Genomic DNA, 18,306 nt, shown 5'->3' on the forward strand with positions numbered 1-18,306 from the left:
ATGAGATGAAGGTAGAGGAAGGGGTTTAATGTTTAGAGAAGTCAGGAAAATAATAAAGTAATTATTTGATTAATTAAATAAATAAAGAGCGCTCAGTCATATTCTTTATAGGGGCGCAAAATCCCTGGCGTCACCCCTGTGTGCATGTACAGTAAATTAGCCAATTCCTTCAAAAACAGAAAAAGTTCCGGCAATGTCTGGTGCTGTTCAGTCGGTTTGGCATGTGGAAATATGGATTAACCTGCAAATATGGATAAACCTGCAAAAAAGTAAAGACTGTGCAGCTAAAGCAGTGGGAAGTAAAAAAAAAAAAGACATGAGTTCAGCCCGTCAGCGGTGACTCAACTTCTGTACTTGATGTCGCAGGGAATTTTCAGTTCACCATGGAGGTGAGAATGACCTGACTCAGCATGCTTTCACAGAAATGCACAAGAAGGCCACATTAGCTAAAGGCGCAAGCAATATCGGTGCATTCTTCGTGGCATCTACTGCGGAAAATGACAAAATTGTGGCAAGTGAAACCTCGTTCGTGTATCATACTGTTAAACACAGACTCAGCTACAACAGCACCCACTGTCTTGTTAAGCTCAATGGTGCGTTGTTTCATGACTCAGATGTTGTGAAGAAGATGCACTTGGGAAGAACGAAAGCTGAGACGATCACAATGAATGTTTTAGGACCAAAAACTGTGCGGGATATTCTGGATGATCTGTCCCTGACTGAATGTGAGCCTGTGTTTTACTCGGTTGCCACTGATGCCTCAAACAAGGGAAACAGAAAAATGTTTCCAGTGTTCGCGAGATATTTTTCTATGTCTGATGGAGTGCCGTGCAAGTTACTTGACTTTTATGAAGACAGTGATGAAACTGCAAATGGTATACATCAAGCTCTGATAAACTGTCTGGAAAAGTATGAAGTGGATATTAAACACATCACAGCCTATGCAGCAGATAATGTCAATGTCAACTTTGGAAAACACCACTTCGTTTACCAGCTATTGAGCAGTGCCAACAGTCGCATTCTGAAAGCTAACCACCCAGCTCACATAACTCATAACACCTGCAAGCACGCCTATGATCAGCTGTCAGTGGCTACTGAGTCACTCGCTTTAAAGATCTACAGCCACTTCTCAGTATCTGCTTCCAGAAGAGAGGAACTGCATGCATTTTTGCCTTTGTTGATATTGAGTGGCATGAAATTCTGCGTCACGTTTGCATGCGATGGCTGTCTCTTCATGCAGCTGTTGATTGTCTCCTGCAGAGCTGGCAAGCTCTCACCTCATACTTCAGGTCCCTTGGGGAGACCTGTCCTGTGGCACTGAAGACGATTTTTGAGGACGAAGAAAAAACTGGAGCTGCTGAGCTTTATCTGTGCTTTTCCCCCACAATGTAGGGTGTGTTTTTTACACACTCGTTAGAAAGCTGGAAGAAACAACGCTCTGCATCACAGATGTTTACAAGGAGGTAGGAAAATTCAAAGTGAAGATGACAGCTTTTTTGGATACCAGACCAAGCAGCTGGTGGACAAACAAGTGTCAGCACAAAGATCAAAGCAGCAAAAGGACTTTCTGAGGTTCTGTGACTCTGTCATTACATACATTGACAAGTGGTCTGATTTCTCATCAGAAAATGTAATGATGAAACTGAAACCGATCAGCCTACATGAGGAGGTCTCCTTCACTGACCTGGAGCAGGTGGTGGCTGCCCTCAAAATGACAGACAGTCAGTATGGACCAACTCTATGAAGAGTTTCGTGCTAGCAGGGAGAAAATACAGAAAGTCAGACAGGATACCACAAAATCCACCGATGAGAAGTGGGTGGCAGTTTTCCAAAACATAGGAAAAGCCAACGTGATCAACATGTTCGGGATTGTCTCATTTGTCCTCAGTGTGCCAGGCTCAAATGCCTTTGTCGAGAGGATTTTCTCTCTGATAACCATTGAATGGTCAGACTCAAGAAACAGATGCAGCACAGAGCTGATCAAAAATTAACTTCAAATATCTGTGAACTGTGACTTGTCATGTAAGGACATTTCTCTGGCTGCACAAAAGGACGAAAGACTGCTTGAATCAGTCAAGAGCAGCAAAAAATATCCATGGAAAAAGTAGACTTGGTGAGCAGAGGCATGCCCCTCTTTTGCATTTAAATGTTTGGTTTTGGGTTTTTTTGTGAGGGTCAAGGGTGTGATTTCCAACTTATATATAGTTTTAGTGAATAAGAATGCAACAGTGCAAGAGTCACAGGTGTTATGACTTAGACTAATAGTAAAAGTAATGGGTAATGGTTAGAATTAAGGACTGTATTAAAAAGTACCTGCTGTAAATTAAACTATTACTAGCCTACCGTATGTTGCCAAGGCATGAGAGTTGTGTATTGATCTTTAATTTGACTGTAAGACATTAGCTATCATTATGACAAATGGTTTAACACAATACACTGTATATTCACACAACACCATACCCACACCGTTGCAGCATGCCACCTTTCTCCCTTACTTGGTAGTGAAAAAGTTGGCAACCCTATCGGTAACGCAACTTGCCTACTTATTAATACTACCGGATGTTTACTCTGCATTTATCATAGCACTAAGACCGGGGTTTCTAGTTGAAATTTGGACTTACGGTTGTTTCTTGCTTTGAACAGTAGCCAGGCTGCTAGCTGTAGGCCATGTTGCTAATGCTACCGCCAGCTAACGCTAGCAGCCGGAAAGGAGCTACAAGGAATCCAGGCAGGTCCTGGATTCCTTAAAGCCTTGTTCTCAGTGCTATGATAAAGGCAGAAACAAACATAGATGTTTGTTTGAAAATCAACAGACAGAAAATAGTGTAACGTGCATGGATAAGTAGACACATTGGTCCTTGACTAATGGGTCGGACCCTTTAGTCGACTGGTTAACGTTGTCGCTTGCGGAGCGTGAGACACGGGTTCACATCCCGGCTGTGGCGACGGTTCCCGGACTGCCCCCGAATTCGCTACATTGGTGTCAGAAGTGGGATGGTGAGATTGTTAGGTCATCGGAAGCGCGTGCACCCAGAGGCGTGAGGGAGCTGATATGCTGAAGCGCGGGGACGCGCTTCCCGAAGGAGGGGGGTAGAGTAACATGGATGGATAAGTAGACACATTGGTCCTTGACTAACGGGTCGGACCCTTTAGTCGACTGGTTAACGTTGTCGCTTGCAGAGCGGGAGACACGGGTTCGTGTCCTGGCTGTGACGATGGTTCCCGTGCTGCCCCCCGAATTCACTACAATATGTTTTCACCATCTCCATTGCGCAGTTTCTTTCATTTTGTAAAAACATAATAAAATTCATGTTTCCATTATAGACTGAATGAATGAATGAACTCACCCTTTTTCTCCTAATGTTTTCTTCTACTCCCCCCCTCCACCAACCCCCGCAGTAGTTACTTGTTCGTGCGAATAACGTTACTCAAACTATGTTATTACTATGCAATGCACGTTACAATTGCCAATAGTTCCCAAATTCAATATAAAATAATAACAATTTCAATTTCACTCTTCCGTGAAAATGCTTCTTCATGGAAATGTGTAAACAAATGCAAATGTGTCCTGTGTTGGGAGTTGCTAGGCACTGATGAAAACAGCAATTGATTGTCTTTGTGACAACGGCCCAAAGAATAATACCACTGGGAAATCCTGGGGGGGTGAAACATTGTCTACTTCCACTTTAAGTACCTGAAAAAGATCTGGTACAATGGCAGAGAAACATAATCAGACCCTTGTCGACATAAAGGGAATAGTGCAATTTTAACATCCCATTTTAACTGTATGGCTGCTTTAGTAACAAAAAACTGTTACCATTTCTTTGCAACTAATTTTGATTTCATTATTTGTTTTATGCACTACACTTACTACACCATGTTTTGGAAAAGTAATGCACATAGAGTTTATCATCACAGATTAGGGGTAGGCGTGAATAAAAACATTTTTGAAGGCCTATTAAATAATTCACGTTTGAAAATGTGTATGTGTCTGAAAGATAGTAACAAACATTAAAACCGGTTCTACTCATTTTAAAACAGTCAATTCTAATTGACAGTCGATTCCAAATGTAGTTATGCCACAAATTGTTCGAAAGTTTACCTTCAGATCCACCCACATCTACTTTTAGCTGAAGATGAATAGTGATATAGATGATTATCTTTAACAAACAGATACAGAAACTGGTACAATAGCACACCCATATTCCTAATGTTTTATTCGAAAAGATAGCAAGCTCTCAGTGTGTCTATAATTTATTCTCCTACTTTTTCCACCTTGCAGAGTCAATATCCACGTGGAAGCAACGATATTTACATTAAAGGCTGTGTGTGAGGATGGACTTAACAAAATTTCATGCTCTAGCAAAGCATATTTAAATCATACCTGGAGGACTGGTTTCACATGTGGTCAGCCTTGTCTTTGTGCCTAACAGCTTCAAACTGGTGGATCTTGTTATAATTCTAACTCTTTCTTTGGCAATAAGTGTAAATTTCAGTCTTGTTTGAGGTGTGAGTGGCACACAACAACTTTTAAGCATCCAATTTGATAGAGCAAATAAATTGTTACTATATGCTATTTTCTTACTATGGCCAACAAAGTTGTTATCCCCCACAATAGTAGTAGAGGGAGGGTAGATGACAGTTTTGTGGGTGTCCTGTGTTTTGCCAGCAGTATTTAACTGGAAATACTATTATCAAAATTTACTATTCCGTTACTCTTTTATAAAATAAAGAGAAATATGATCTTCTATTTTCCCCCAGAGCTAATAAAGAACATTCAAATGTATCTTTATAGAGCAGGGGTCCCCAACCACCGGGCCACGGACCGGCACCGGGCCACAAAGCATTTGCCACCGGGCTGTAAGGAAACAATATTATATACAATATTCACCAGAGGGCTTTTAATTTGAAACGGATACTTGAAGCGTGTACAATGATGTAATCTTATCACTCATTCTCACGTGGCAGTCGGCAGACCAATGGTAAATAACTTCATAACTCAGACGCACTCAGTCATCTCACTACTAGCAGCTAGTTAGCTACCATGAGTACCGTTAAAAAAAAAAACGTCGCTTGAGAGTTTCTTCGGAAGAGGTAGACGAGATAAAAGGTCTAATGGCAATGATAACGTAGACACCAGAGGCCGAGACAGGGGGAAAAAAAAGCTTGCTTCAATAGGAAGTACGACTCATACCTAAAATATGGCTTTATTGCGACTGGTGACTCACATGTTCTGAGCCCCATGTGTGATATGTGGAGACAAGCTGTCTAATGAGGCAACAAAGCCCTCAAAACTGCGTTGGCACTTGGAGTCCAAGCACCCTGCACTTAAAGACAAACCCGTGGAGTTTTTTATGCTGTGTAGCTGTAAATCCCACTGAGGCAAATTTGTGATTTTGGGCTATACAAATAAAATTTACTTGACTTTGAGTGAAAACTATGCGAGCAAGCGGAACAGAAGCAAGTACTGACAGCCACCACCTCTACAAATGCTGCTGCTCTGAGAGCGTCACACTTAGTGGCTAGTCATATTGCTAAGGCTAAGAAGACTTTCATTATCGGCGAAGAATTGATTCTGCCTGCTGCCAAGGACATGTGCCGTGAACTGTTGGGGGAAGCTGCAGCTAACAAGGTGGCAAAGGTTCCTCTTTCAGCTACCACAGTTTCAAGGAGAATTGATGAAATTAGTGAGTTGCAATGTTGTTATATGTATGTTATGTTAATGCGAGAAAAATATGCACTGTTTAATATCCAAACGTTACTTTAAATGTTATGATACTATTGATTTAGAAGCCTAGCCTATATTCCAGTCATTATTAATCCATCCCCGCCCCTCCCCCGGTCCGCCAGAATATTGTCAATATTAAACCGGTCCGCGGTGCAAAAAAGGTTGGGGACCCCTGTTATAGAGCAACTAAACCCTATAACATTTTGATGAGTCTGCTACCATCCAAAGGTGACAAACCATGTAAGTGTCAGGCTGACCTTGGTCCCATGTGATGTAAACATAGCATGATAAACACAGCTGCAGCTAATAAAATTAAAAATGGGTCCGTTTGATTTAGGGATAACAATAAGCCAGCATTGACAAAGTTATTGACTGTTATCAATGTTTGCTAACTGTCACACCTAAATCAAATGGACCCATCTCTAATGTTATTAGCTGCAGCTGTGTTTATCATGCTATGCTTACATCACTCGGTACCAAGATCAGCCCCACACATATAGATGGTTTTTCGACTTTAGATGGCAGCAAACTCACAAAAATAAAAGGTTTCATCGTTCTTTGAGCAGTACAAATGTTTATTTACGTCCGTATTGTTTGTAACAAAGGTAGTTCAATACAATTTTGCTTTCACATCAGATTGGAAGAAGCATCAGGCCAATTACAGACTACTATCGTGAAGTTTTCTGTAATAGTAATACCATCTTTTCTTGGTCACCAATTATATACTATGATAGTATAACAAAAACTGAGTGTCTACCATCCTGTCCATCCTTATTTCTGTTCAACTCTCACCGCATTGATAAGATTTTATGCATTTTCAGCATCTCTTGCCTAGTCCAGGAACAGGATGGATGTTTGTGTTGCTGTTATCTCAGTTACGGTTATCTCAGTCACTTCTCTTCTGTCCTGTCCGTCCACATCTGGCTCACTGCTGACCAGTTGGATGCCAGTTGTGTGCCTAGGGACAACGGATCAACCTCAGACTGTCTCACAAGAGACCAGGGTAGTAGACTGTTTCACCCTCAGCTCAATGTGTTGGGAGACACTGGCCTTGAGTGAGAGAGAGAGCGAGAGCGAGAGAGAGAGAGAGTCGGTGGGCATAGGTCCAGTCCCAGCTCCACTCTTGTGTTTGTATAAACCCATTCATCCCCTTATTAGGATCAGTGCTGAAGATAAAAGGACACAAAAGGGGTTCTCTGTGTTACTGGTGTCAGTGTCAGAGAGTTGAAAAGAATCTTAAGAAAGAGCTCAGTGCTACTTGTTTAAGAATAGACAGGGCTAAGCACAGACAAAACCACTCTAAAAGGAACAACATCTATGCTACACAAGAGTGTTTCAGAGTTGTAGTTGAGACCACCGTAGTTTGTTTAGGACCACTGGGTAGAGTAAAGTGTGCTTTACTGTTTGCACCAAACATCTTAATCTGTGGGCTACAGCAGTTTACCAGTGCCAATGAGCTGTTGGTGTCAGTCTCTGATGAGCATACAGCATGAGAACTTGGACATCAATCATAATATGAATTATAAAAGGAGACTTTAATTTGTGCAGCCAAAGAAAACACAACAGCAAAATCATGTACAAGAGAGGATCAACCTTAAGATTGGCATACCCATAACAAAATAATTTATATGCCGACCAGCAAACCATGGAACAATTACAAAAACAACGATTGCCTTATCACAGAGCAAACTGCTAATGCCAACACAGTCACTGGTTTACATTACTCAATAATGGGTTATAAGTTCACAAACATTTGCTGGGAGGAAATGGGAGTGTTTCTTTCTGCTGCAGTGTTCAATAACAACATGTGCATGAGTGAGCACAACCAACCACATACTGGACGATTCATTGTGGACCTCCTGTGAGCCATGTGCCACAATGTCCATTCTTCTCTATTGCAAGTAGACACAAACAAGGACTGCTTTGTAAGAGGGCTCGACTTGAGAGTTGTTCTAAGCTGCGCTGCATTGTAGGTCAGTATTAACAAGGTCCTGACAGGAACAGTTAACCTCCACCCACTTAATGGCTGCAGTAAGATCAGTGTACAATTTCACAGTGAGACACACCCCGGATAAGGGTGCCTGGTCTGACGATAAATCAACATCTATACTAATGAAGTGATGGGACACATTTCTGCAGCAAAGAACAAGGTAGTAAAGCGGGAATAGGAGGGCATGTAGCTGATTCAGACAGGATTTGATACAAACAGACCATTAGGATACTTGCAAACAAATTGCTTATAGTGCATTCACATGCTCCTTGGATGGTCCCATTTCCTGAGTTAGGAGGTCATTCTTGCCACTTCGGTGTATTCATGAGCTTTTAAGTCGTAATGGGGAAACAACATGGATGCTACAAAGAAGATGTGTTGGATTTTATTGCTCAGACTTGTTGCTGCACCAGTCCATTCTCCCTAATACCCCTAAAATATCGCTTTACCTGACTTTTAACGGTTAATGCAAATAAATAACTTTTCTAACTAATCTAGGTCACTATGTGGACAGTAATGGTTACAACCTAATACCATATGACTTACCTTACAAATTACATATGAACAAAAAAAATGACATGCAGTACGTCCATCCATCCATCCAAACCGCTTATCCTGCTCTCAGTCGCGAGGATGCTAGAGCCTATCCCAGCAGTCATTGAGCAGCAGGCGGGGAGACACCCTGGACAGGCCGCCAGGCCATCACAGGGCCAACACACGCGCACACACACATTCACACCAAGGGACAATTTAGTATGGCCGATTCACTTGACCTACATGTCTTTGGACTGTAAAAAGGTTCTTACTATCAAGCAAACATTTACTTTCGTCCACCATGTTTACATATGATGTCACAAGTGGCAAGTCATGTTGCATTCAAGACAATGTGGAACTAGCAAAAACACACATGCAATTTGTGAAAAAACGAACTGAATGTTGGTCGAATGCGGAATTACAGCCCAGATTTAATCAACCTAATCACTGGTAATGTTACAGCAAGAAAAAGTGGAGCAAAAAAACTTCTTATTTTTGCTAAATAAATAATTAGATTTATATCCTACTTCTAGGAAGTAAGTGCATCATAAGAAAAATATTTAGCATGAATTTAATTCAATTTTAAACTTTTTCCTACATGCGTCCATTTTTTTAATTTTTTTTATTTTATTTTATTTTATTTTTTTGCTCTTTTCTCCGAGTAATGCTGCGTTCACATGGAATCCGGGAGATGGTGCGAAACGGCAGGATGGTAACGGCAAAACTGAATGGGGGGGGACTGCGCGACGGAACGGCAGGAAGTTAAAAAAACTACATGGGTTGCTATGGTGATGTATTGTTTGCAGAAAAAATAATTGTACAAATGTATTTTATGTTTTTTGATTATATATAGTAATTCTATCAATCCATATACCTATAAAATTAATTTGCCATCTTTTCTGTCTTGTGATGTGCTATGTAACATCCGGTTGTAAACTACGTCGCCGAGGATGCCAAAAAGTTAAAATATTGTACCGAATTCAGGGGGCAGCCGGGAATCCGCCGCAGCCGGGATGCGAACACGGGTCACCCGCACTGCGCTAACCAGTCGACTAAAGGGTCTGACCCGTTAGGGGCCAGCGAGTCTATTCATCCGTGATCGTTACACTACCCCCCTCCTTCGGGCTTCAGCATATCAGGTCCCTCACACCTCTGAGCGCATGCGCTCCCGATGGCCTCAGGGTCTCACCATCGCACTTCTGACACCAATGTCGCGAATTCGGGGGCAGCCAGGAACCGCCACAGCCTGGACGCGAACCCTGATCTCCCACGCCACGGGCGACTACATTAACCAGTCAACTAAAGGGTCCAACCCGTTAGCCAAAGGCTAGCAAGTCTATTCATACGCGATCGTTACAATATTCTAATTTTGGACGGCAGTGCCGTCTGTCATTACTAGCATAATTTGCCGGTGTCATGCTCTCAGCCACAATAATGACTTCCGGTTTGCCGTCTACCGGATTCCATGTGAATGCAGCATAAACGGCGTGAACGTGTCATTGGAAGTTGGAAATATCTACCAGTTTTCGCCGACTTTCCAATTTGTTCAGATTGGAGTGGGCTTTCACATGAGTTTTCTCAATCGAGAATTGATTTTTCCCATTATTCCAGCGCCACGTGAATGCACGATTACTCTTTGGTAATGCCATCAATCAGTCTTTCGGCTGCTAGTACATTTAACATTATAAGCTCTTATAATTGTTGACAGGGGACAGAAACAGGTGGGTATGTATGGCTAATATGTCAACATGGCTAATACTATGATTAGTTAAAGAATATTGGAGAGATATCTAAATTTCAGGGGCGGGGTGTTCTACACCACTTTTGTGCTTTCCCTACCTAAATCCTACCTCCGTATTTGTATGAACTGTGGGCAGATTCTCTTAGGCTCAAATGAGCAACACAAGCACAAGAAACCACTGCTCATTAGCCACACCTTACCGCTCAAATGTTGTGGACACACACATAAAACACCTGAGACAAGATGCTATCTACTGAATTACAATCTGGGATAATTATAAACATCGACAGAGTAAGCAAGAAAATTGTGGGTGTATAGGTATATGCTGTATACAATGCTGACTGAGGCACTGCTGATTTTTTTTTTTTTACTAACCTGTCTGACCAGTTTAGAGGCCACAGGACAGGCTCAAAGGGAATGGGAGTAATCTCTGGTCTCTACTCATCCAAAGAGCGCACAGCCAACACTAGAAATAACATATGCCATTACTGGGAACTAAGAGAAAATAAATCTTGCTCCCTATCTTAATGATGCATTTGTTAGCATGACATGAATATCATACTCTGAGCTCCTAAAATACTTGGAAACACTTTTGTATTTGAGGCTACACAAACACAGGTAAACAAATTATACTGCCTTTTTCCTGCAATCAACTATCACAGCACCTTACTACAAAAATACAAACGACATCTCTACCATGGCACATTAAGACCTTTACACACCGGGGGCGTTTAATTTTCAAAGGGTGGGGATACCTGCAGTCAGTCAGTTGAGACTGAAGAGATCACTTAGATGAGTGATGAAACGTTTCTCTCAATAAACGTTGTGTCCAGATGAACTGATTCAACTTTGATTTTCTTACCTGGATTAGTGAGCACGCATAAAACCTTCTCAACTGTTGTTTTTGTTATGAGTACTTTCCCATAGAATGTGAAAACCAGGCAGCAAAAAAGCACCGTAATTTTTTTTTTCAAAACGAGGTCAATTTTTTTTAGCTTTCACGCCACGAACAAAGACATCAACCAATCATGTTGCGCAGAACAGACGTCACCTCACAATGGCGGACCTCTAGATTATTTTCTTATCATCACTCTGTATTGTATGACAAAGGACACTAAAAAGATAAAAGACAATGACCTCAAGAACAACATGTGGAGGAGTTTCGCCAAACAACTAGTTTATCAGGATAGCTTATGTAGTTTACTTTTGGATGTAGTAGAGTTGGTAGCAAGGCAACCGCTCCTTGCTGACCCAGAGCTGGTCACAGCGCACTGCACCGGAGGAAGTGTGCCCGGCAGGGGCCAGACAGGCAAGGGGCAAGGGTCCCCCTGACCTTGAAGGAAAGGAAGAGATCCTCACGCACCGCACTGCCATACCTGAACCCGTCAGGTTGAGCCCCCTCGTGTCTTGCGAATTTGCGACAGAAAGCTGAGTTTCTGTCGCAAATTCGTATCGCTGCCAGTATGAATAGTATTTTGCATTTTCGTGGTGTTTATTTTTCACGTCCCCCGATGTGTAAAGGCCATAACACTGTCATACCAAATACTAACAGGAATAGGCCTATGCCACCTTCCGTTCTACAAACTTCCTACAAACATACCATTTAATGGCTGAGAGAGCTGGCACTGGATTGGCTAGGAGACCTTGGTCTGCTACGTCCTGTGGGCCCAGGGACCACAGCCCTGCCTGGAGCTGTACCTGAAGAGGTAACATCAAGGGCAGTGTGACAGGATGCAGAAGTAGGCCAGGCTAAGCTAACTGCTAGCCCATGCAGACCGGCAATTCCGACAATCATTCTGGCTGGCATTCGTTCTCCTGAATAGTTTTTTTTTCTTTAGTTTAGATATATGTGTTGGTTTGGATGCATGTGTTCTTGTTTTTGCCTTCGTGTTGCAATGCTGTCGGCTGGGGGAAACGATGTTTCATTTCATTTCATGTGCGCAAGTGCATGAAATGAAATGACAACGTGTTTCTGATTCTGATTCTAAAAAACTACTACACCCCTGACTGGACAGTAGAGCTAGGCAATAATTCAATATTATTGTTTATCCTCTTTCAGTGGTATTGTATCGGAATGAAATTCAGACTATCATATTCTGATACACAAGGTTGCAAATTCATTGCCTGAAATTTCTCACAAAAAAAGGTCGGGAATATTTAAACGCAGTATTATTTGAAAACTAGTTTTGGTTCGATATTTTACTTTGTGTGACCAAACAATTCGAAAGAATAAAAGTCACTTTATTTTGTCATTGTATACTTACAAAGAATTGTATTCTTACAATGAATTTGTCTTCTTTCCATTGCCTTGATCAGGGACACAGACAGGGGTATTAACCCTAACATGCATGTCTTTTTGATGGTGGAGGGAGAAACTGGAGCACCCGGAGGAAACCCATGCAGACACGAGGAGAACATGCACACTCCACAAGGAAAGGACCTGGGACAGCCTGGGGTTCAAACCCAGGACCTTCTTGCTGTGAGGCAACAGTGCTAACCACTGGGCCACCATGCTGCCGATGTGGTGTGATAAACATCAGCTGTATTCTTAACCATGTTATATTTGTATACATACAGCAGATGTTGTAACAGTATTATGTAAATTCCCATATTATTAGCACTGAATAACATTTTCCATGTCGCCCAGGAGCAACATTCTCTGTTTGGGATTTGTACTATTATATTTGATGTGAAGTGAGAGATCAAGCGTGAGGTTCAAGTATTAAGTTTGCCTGCTCAGGTTAAAAGGCAGTTTCAACAGTATTGTGCAGGTGTCATTGCAGTTCCCAAGAGCAAATCTGTGTAGCTGTAAAACTGTAAAAGGAACCGCAGGGTGGAGTTTGAAAAATATAATCAAATGTCCTCTGTGACTAATCAATAGTCTGTTTCTTTCATTTTTGCCTAACAGGGTAAATGATTTCAATGAGGCCAGCATCAAAATCCTCAGATTCTTCCCTCTTATTTTTTTGTGCATTAGAAGCGAGCTCAGTGATAACTCATCCAGCATAGGAAACAGCACTGAGGAGAAAACCCAGTCTGGTGCAGTCAAACAGCCACACTGCACAACAAGCAAACCCAAAATATGTGTGTGGGCAGCAAAAAACACCGTTATTGATGACATTTGAAACAACACAGTTTCACACATTGCTATTAAGTCATTTGTTGGAAGAAAAGTAATAGGATTCCATTCTCCCATTGCGCTATTTTGTTTCTTTGCTGAATAAATCCCCAAGTATAGTCAACAAAAATGTATGAACTAGGCAAACTCACATTTTCCTGGTCACTGGGACAACGGTGCAGTTAGAAGATGTGAAGGAGCCTTCCTCCATCATGGCTGAATAAAAAAAGCTCAGAATTATGTGAATTCAAAGTGTGAAGTCCCAGATGAACCACATCCCTCTGAGGAGGAAAACAATGAAAACAAGCCCCACACACATCATCGTCCTCATACCGGATCAAAGAGAGTGTAGCCGGATTCTCATTCTCCACAAAGACAGAAATTGTTCAAAGAAGCAGGAAGTTGAGAAGTGAAGAGAGGTATGCAAAGGAAGAAGGAAAAAAAAACCCGGAAAAATACAGAACTTGCTGACTCACTGTATTCATAAAGGCTGAGGCATGTTGAGCTGCAGCTCTGGCAAGAGCTCCCTAACTCCTGCAGAAGGAGCCGGGGACACTTTCTATCAGCTGTAAGGAGTTGTGTCAGTGAAAGTGAAAATAGAAGAGTGAAATAAAACTTGTCTTACAGGATGAACTATATCCCACTTCTTTCACCCAACATCGGAGCACAGAGAGAATGATGCAATCAAGAGAAAGCAATAAATTGCCAAACTGCTCCTTGTAAAAACCAAAACTAAAAATAAAGCCCTGAGCAGATAGACAGCAACAGGAGAACTGGCTTGGGAGGGGACCCTGGACAGAAAGAGGAAGAGAGGGTTTGACTACAAGCTGACAGTGGACAATAATGTTAGTTATCTCCCGCTCTACCTTTTCGGGTGGTGTGCGTCTTCCTCAAGCTCGGGTCCTCTTCCACATTGTTTCCCAACCCAGTCCTCAAGGAACACCTATCCTGCAGATTTTCTTTGCATCCCTGAATAGGTACCTGTTTGTAGTTATTCAACCAATCAGCAATGAATTATGTCAGCTGTTGCACATCTTGCATAATTAAGTGCTGTGAGATGATTGGTTGAGTAAGTACAAGCAGGGCTACCTATGCAGGGTTACAATGAAAATCTGCAGGATATGTGTTCCTTGAGGACTGGGTTAGGAAACGCTGCTCTACCAGAGGCCTGGGAGTTTGAGGTTTTCTGTGCAGTATCTTAGCTGTTCCTAAGACTGCACTCTTCTGGACAGAGACCTCTGATGTTGTTCCTGGAATCTGCTGGAGCCACCTCTCCCAGTTTGGGGGGGGGGGTCACAGCCCCAAGTGTTTCTATTACAACTGGGACTACTGTGGACTTCACCTTCCACAGCCGATCTAGTTCTTCCCTCAGCCCTAGTCTGCATTTAACAAGAGTTTAAATAAGACTGCAGTGAAAGCAGCATAAGCCTGATGAAGCAAAAACTCATTTATCACAAAATAGATCCAAACAGACATGCTTTCTTTCAACCAGAGATGACAAAGGCCACATAATTCTCAACAAGAGTATCCTCTTTTTTTTCTGTGCATATTTGAAATACTATTACTTGCTGTGTAGTATTCAACCGTCGTACAGTGATTAAAAAAAAAACGCATCAGCCATTAATCAATGAGACATTGTTACACCTCAGTTATCAGAAGACATTCTATGATAAAAAGCACCCATATCTGTTAGAAGAGCAATGGAGTATTCAATTCAGCACAAGGCCAGTGCTACCAGTGAGGAGTAATGTGTTAAGCCAAATGTCCAAATGAGAAACCCGTTTCCATGTGTGTTTGTGTACATACGTGCATGCATATGTGTGCATCTGCCTGTGACTGGCCCCTGCAGCACAGCAGGCAGGAGGAAATGTGACCAGATTCACCCAGCTACAAAAACATGGTGAGCCAAAGAATATTCCACAGGGCCAGTACCAATGACAGCCAAAGGAGAGAGACAATGACAAGGACAGGCATGCATGTACACTCACATGACCTATTGCATGCCTTGGGAAGGTCAGGGTGACCCCAAGTTTTTACTCAATGGTTCCAAACAAGATGACAACACCGAAGAACATGCTTTATTAGTAACACTGTCTCACTTAAGAGTTATCACTACATAGTTCCTGGTTTTAACAGCGACATCAGTTTGAATTAAGGTCTGAGTGCCAAGAATGATTGCCACAAATAGGACATGGAGCAAGCAAGGGCTGCGTCACTGGCTACCTCATGGGAATAATTTTAATTGTAAATTACAGCAGGCAATGTGCTGGGTTGTTAGATCCTAGCAGCACCCTCAAACTTCCCAACACACACGATGAAAAAACAAATTAAGAATGTAACATTTCACAAATCCATGTCTGACCCAGGTGTGTCACACATTATAGTATGTATTCAAAAAATTCATAAGAGAGCCAGCCAAATACAGAATGCTGGCTCAGAAACTGATGCAATGTCTCCACAGTGCCTCCACATCAGCTGCCACTGATGGGAGGTGGGGGGGGGGGATCAGGAGGAGCTTGGTGGACTGGCCAGGCTGGCACAGGAGAGCATACAACATTAACAGCATGCATCTCCTGTGGCAGGACTACTAACTAAGGCTGCCGGGCCTCGAGGCCGAAAGGAAAAGTACTGGTTTAGTGTTTCCAAACAATCGCAAATCAGTCTTGGTGGAGAAAAAACTCTTAGGGAGAGGGATCACAGAAGAAACATGCGAAGAAGATTTGTGCCCGTACTTTAGAGATTAATCACAATGCCACAAATTCTACATAATTTAGTGAGGGAAAACCATGTTAAATGTAAAGCTTTACAACAGTGAAGTGTGCAAAGGTTTTTTGTTTTGTTTTGGGTTTTTTTGCACTGCTCGATGACAGCGCAGTGGTTTACAAAGTCATCCGACTGAACAATTTACCTGTGGAGAAAAATGTTCACTTTCTTTGTCAGTGTTATGTCAAACAGATGTATCTGCCTTGCAGAGTCATTGTACATGGAAAAATACAAGGTTTACCAGCCCAATGTGCCAGCTGAGGTAAGACAGTTTGAAACTGAAGCCAGTCCATCTATTGATGAGTTTGTCTTAAAATTAATTTTTCATATAAGTGCTGCTACAAAACTAGAGAAACCAAGCTGGTCAAAGGTGAGGCCATTTCCATAACATGAACCTGTTTGAGCATGCAGCAAAACACAGGTGAGCACTGCTGCACTTCCCTTTTCAGATGCCTCTTTACAATGAGGCTGTTGTAGTAAGGCACCCTTGACAGACTGTCAATGAACACTGACTAACTCCATGAAAGACAAAGTCTCATCTCTGTTTGTTTAAGTGCAGACTGGCGTCTTTTTATATAAACATGCAGAAGTGCTCCAAGCTAAGAGTGCTAACACGTAGATGACATGGTGTCACATGGTAACACTGTGTGTGTGTGGCTGTATTTGTGAAGACCCATTGGAGTTATTAACCATATGAGTAAGGAGATTTTTTGCAAAGTGAGGTTATTGTTGCTGGTTCTCACTTTTTCAAAGGGCTATTTTAAATTTAAGAGTTGGACTGAAGGGTCGTGTTATATTTGGATTAGGTTAAGGTAAAGCATGTAGCTAGTTCTGGTGGGTAATTAAGCCACCGAGCCCACAGCCCACTGAGGCAAATTTGTAATAATGGGCTGTACAAATAAAATTGGATTAAGGTTAGGGTGTAGTCAATGGGTCCTAACAAGTAGCCCTAGAGAAAAACAAACGTGTGTATGTTGTGTGAGTTAGTGTGCGCGAGACAGAAAGGCATTTTGTGATTGTGCCACACGTGTGTGCACCAACCTGTCATTCTGGATATGGCGTAATTAGCGATGGGCGTGTCTGAGTGAGTAGCGTGCAAACGTGCTCAGTGGAACAAAACAAGAGGTCCGGTGTTTTATCCCCCCCCCCTTACATTTGCCAAACAAATCGATCTGATGCTGTCACGGGAGATGACATTGACCAACACTGGGCATACCAGCCCGGATCCTAAATAGCGACTCAGAAGCCGTGAGGTTAAAGAAAGGACAAAATATAGTATCATGTCAGGGCAAAGGGAAGAAAAGCCCTGTGTGATGGTGGAAGCACAGGGCTGAGACATTGAGGAGGTATGTCAGCCTCATGACTGCAGATTTGGCATCACGCTAAAGGCCAGTGGGCAGAAAACGACGCTACAACTTGCGCCTCACCTCATCATGACCATATCCAGATTATTGTCCGTCATTGTTATTATCACGGACCCATGAAGTGGCCAATGCACGGGCACAATATATACATCAACCGTTTGCTTACTATAAAATTGCCTTTGATAAAAAGTCGATGCATATTATAGAATCACGGCCTATTAAATAGCCAATTTAAACGACTTTAACTGCAGCAGTAAAACGCACAAACATAATATACCTCACGCATTTGCTATATTCAAAATCGACGAATGAGGCTTCTGCGTTAAAGAGTAGATAGGGCTTGCAGTTTTATTTTATTTTTGCAGGATATTACAATATCCAAGTCGACAATCAACAATTCGTTTGAAGGGACCTTGGATAGCCAAGCCTTGTCTCAATCAGCACATGGGCAGGAAAGAAAGAAGAAAAAAAACAAACACAACGATTAGAAATACGCATATTATCATAACGACCTACCCTCCCGTCAAACAGTCCTCGAGATGAGAAGCATGGATGTTGCGCACCCGCGGCTCAGTCCGATCCGGCTGTCGTTATTCCCGGTCGGAGAGATTGGTGAGGAATACGGGGAGGTGACTCGGTGTGCTGGGGAAAGCCTCAGCAGAAAGAGAAAAGGAGGAGGAGAGAGAGGAAGAAAGAAAGAGGGAGGGCCGGTGTGTCAGATGCAGAACCTTTACCGCGACGTTTCTTTACGGCCGCAATGAGCCAAGGGGCAACGGACCCTCCTGATCTCATCACTGTTCACTCATCAAGTGGTCCCTCTGTGCACGCAGCATTAATGAAAAGCTTTTTTTAAGACGAAGAGCTGCTGGACCGTGACTCATCCCACGCCGCAAACGGAACAATGGTGAGAAATTAAGATGTAAATTCATCACCAGATTGCAAAGGTTCCGCTCAATGAAACCAGCGACACGGAAGTATAATCGGGGACACTTGTGTCGTGTGAATGCCAATTGAAAACGTGTGCGCTTAAAAGTGATTTTATTTGCTGGACATAATTGATCACCGGTA

The 18,306-nt window shown here is 42.4% G+C and overlaps 1 protein-coding gene across 1 annotated transcript in view; it reads right to left on the reverse strand.

Moving 5' to 3' along the window:
• The window catches only part of LOC130133650 (band 4.1-like protein 1), a 116,194-nt gene extending 98,401 nt beyond the window's left edge, over positions 1–17,793 (reverse strand). Inside the window, 1 exon segment of the mRNA XM_056302077.1 lies at positions 17,755–17,793. The gene's annotated coding sequence lies outside the window, so the exon portion shown is untranslated.
• Between the last annotated feature and the right edge of the window lie 513 nt (positions 17,794–18,306).

The sequence above is a fragment of the Lampris incognitus genome, chromosome 2 (assembly GCF_029633865.1).
Source record: "Lampris incognitus isolate fLamInc1 chromosome 2, fLamInc1.hap2, whole genome shotgun sequence".
NCBI classification, from domain to species: Eukaryota; Metazoa; Chordata; class Actinopteri; order Lampriformes; family Lampridae; genus Lampris; species Lampris incognitus.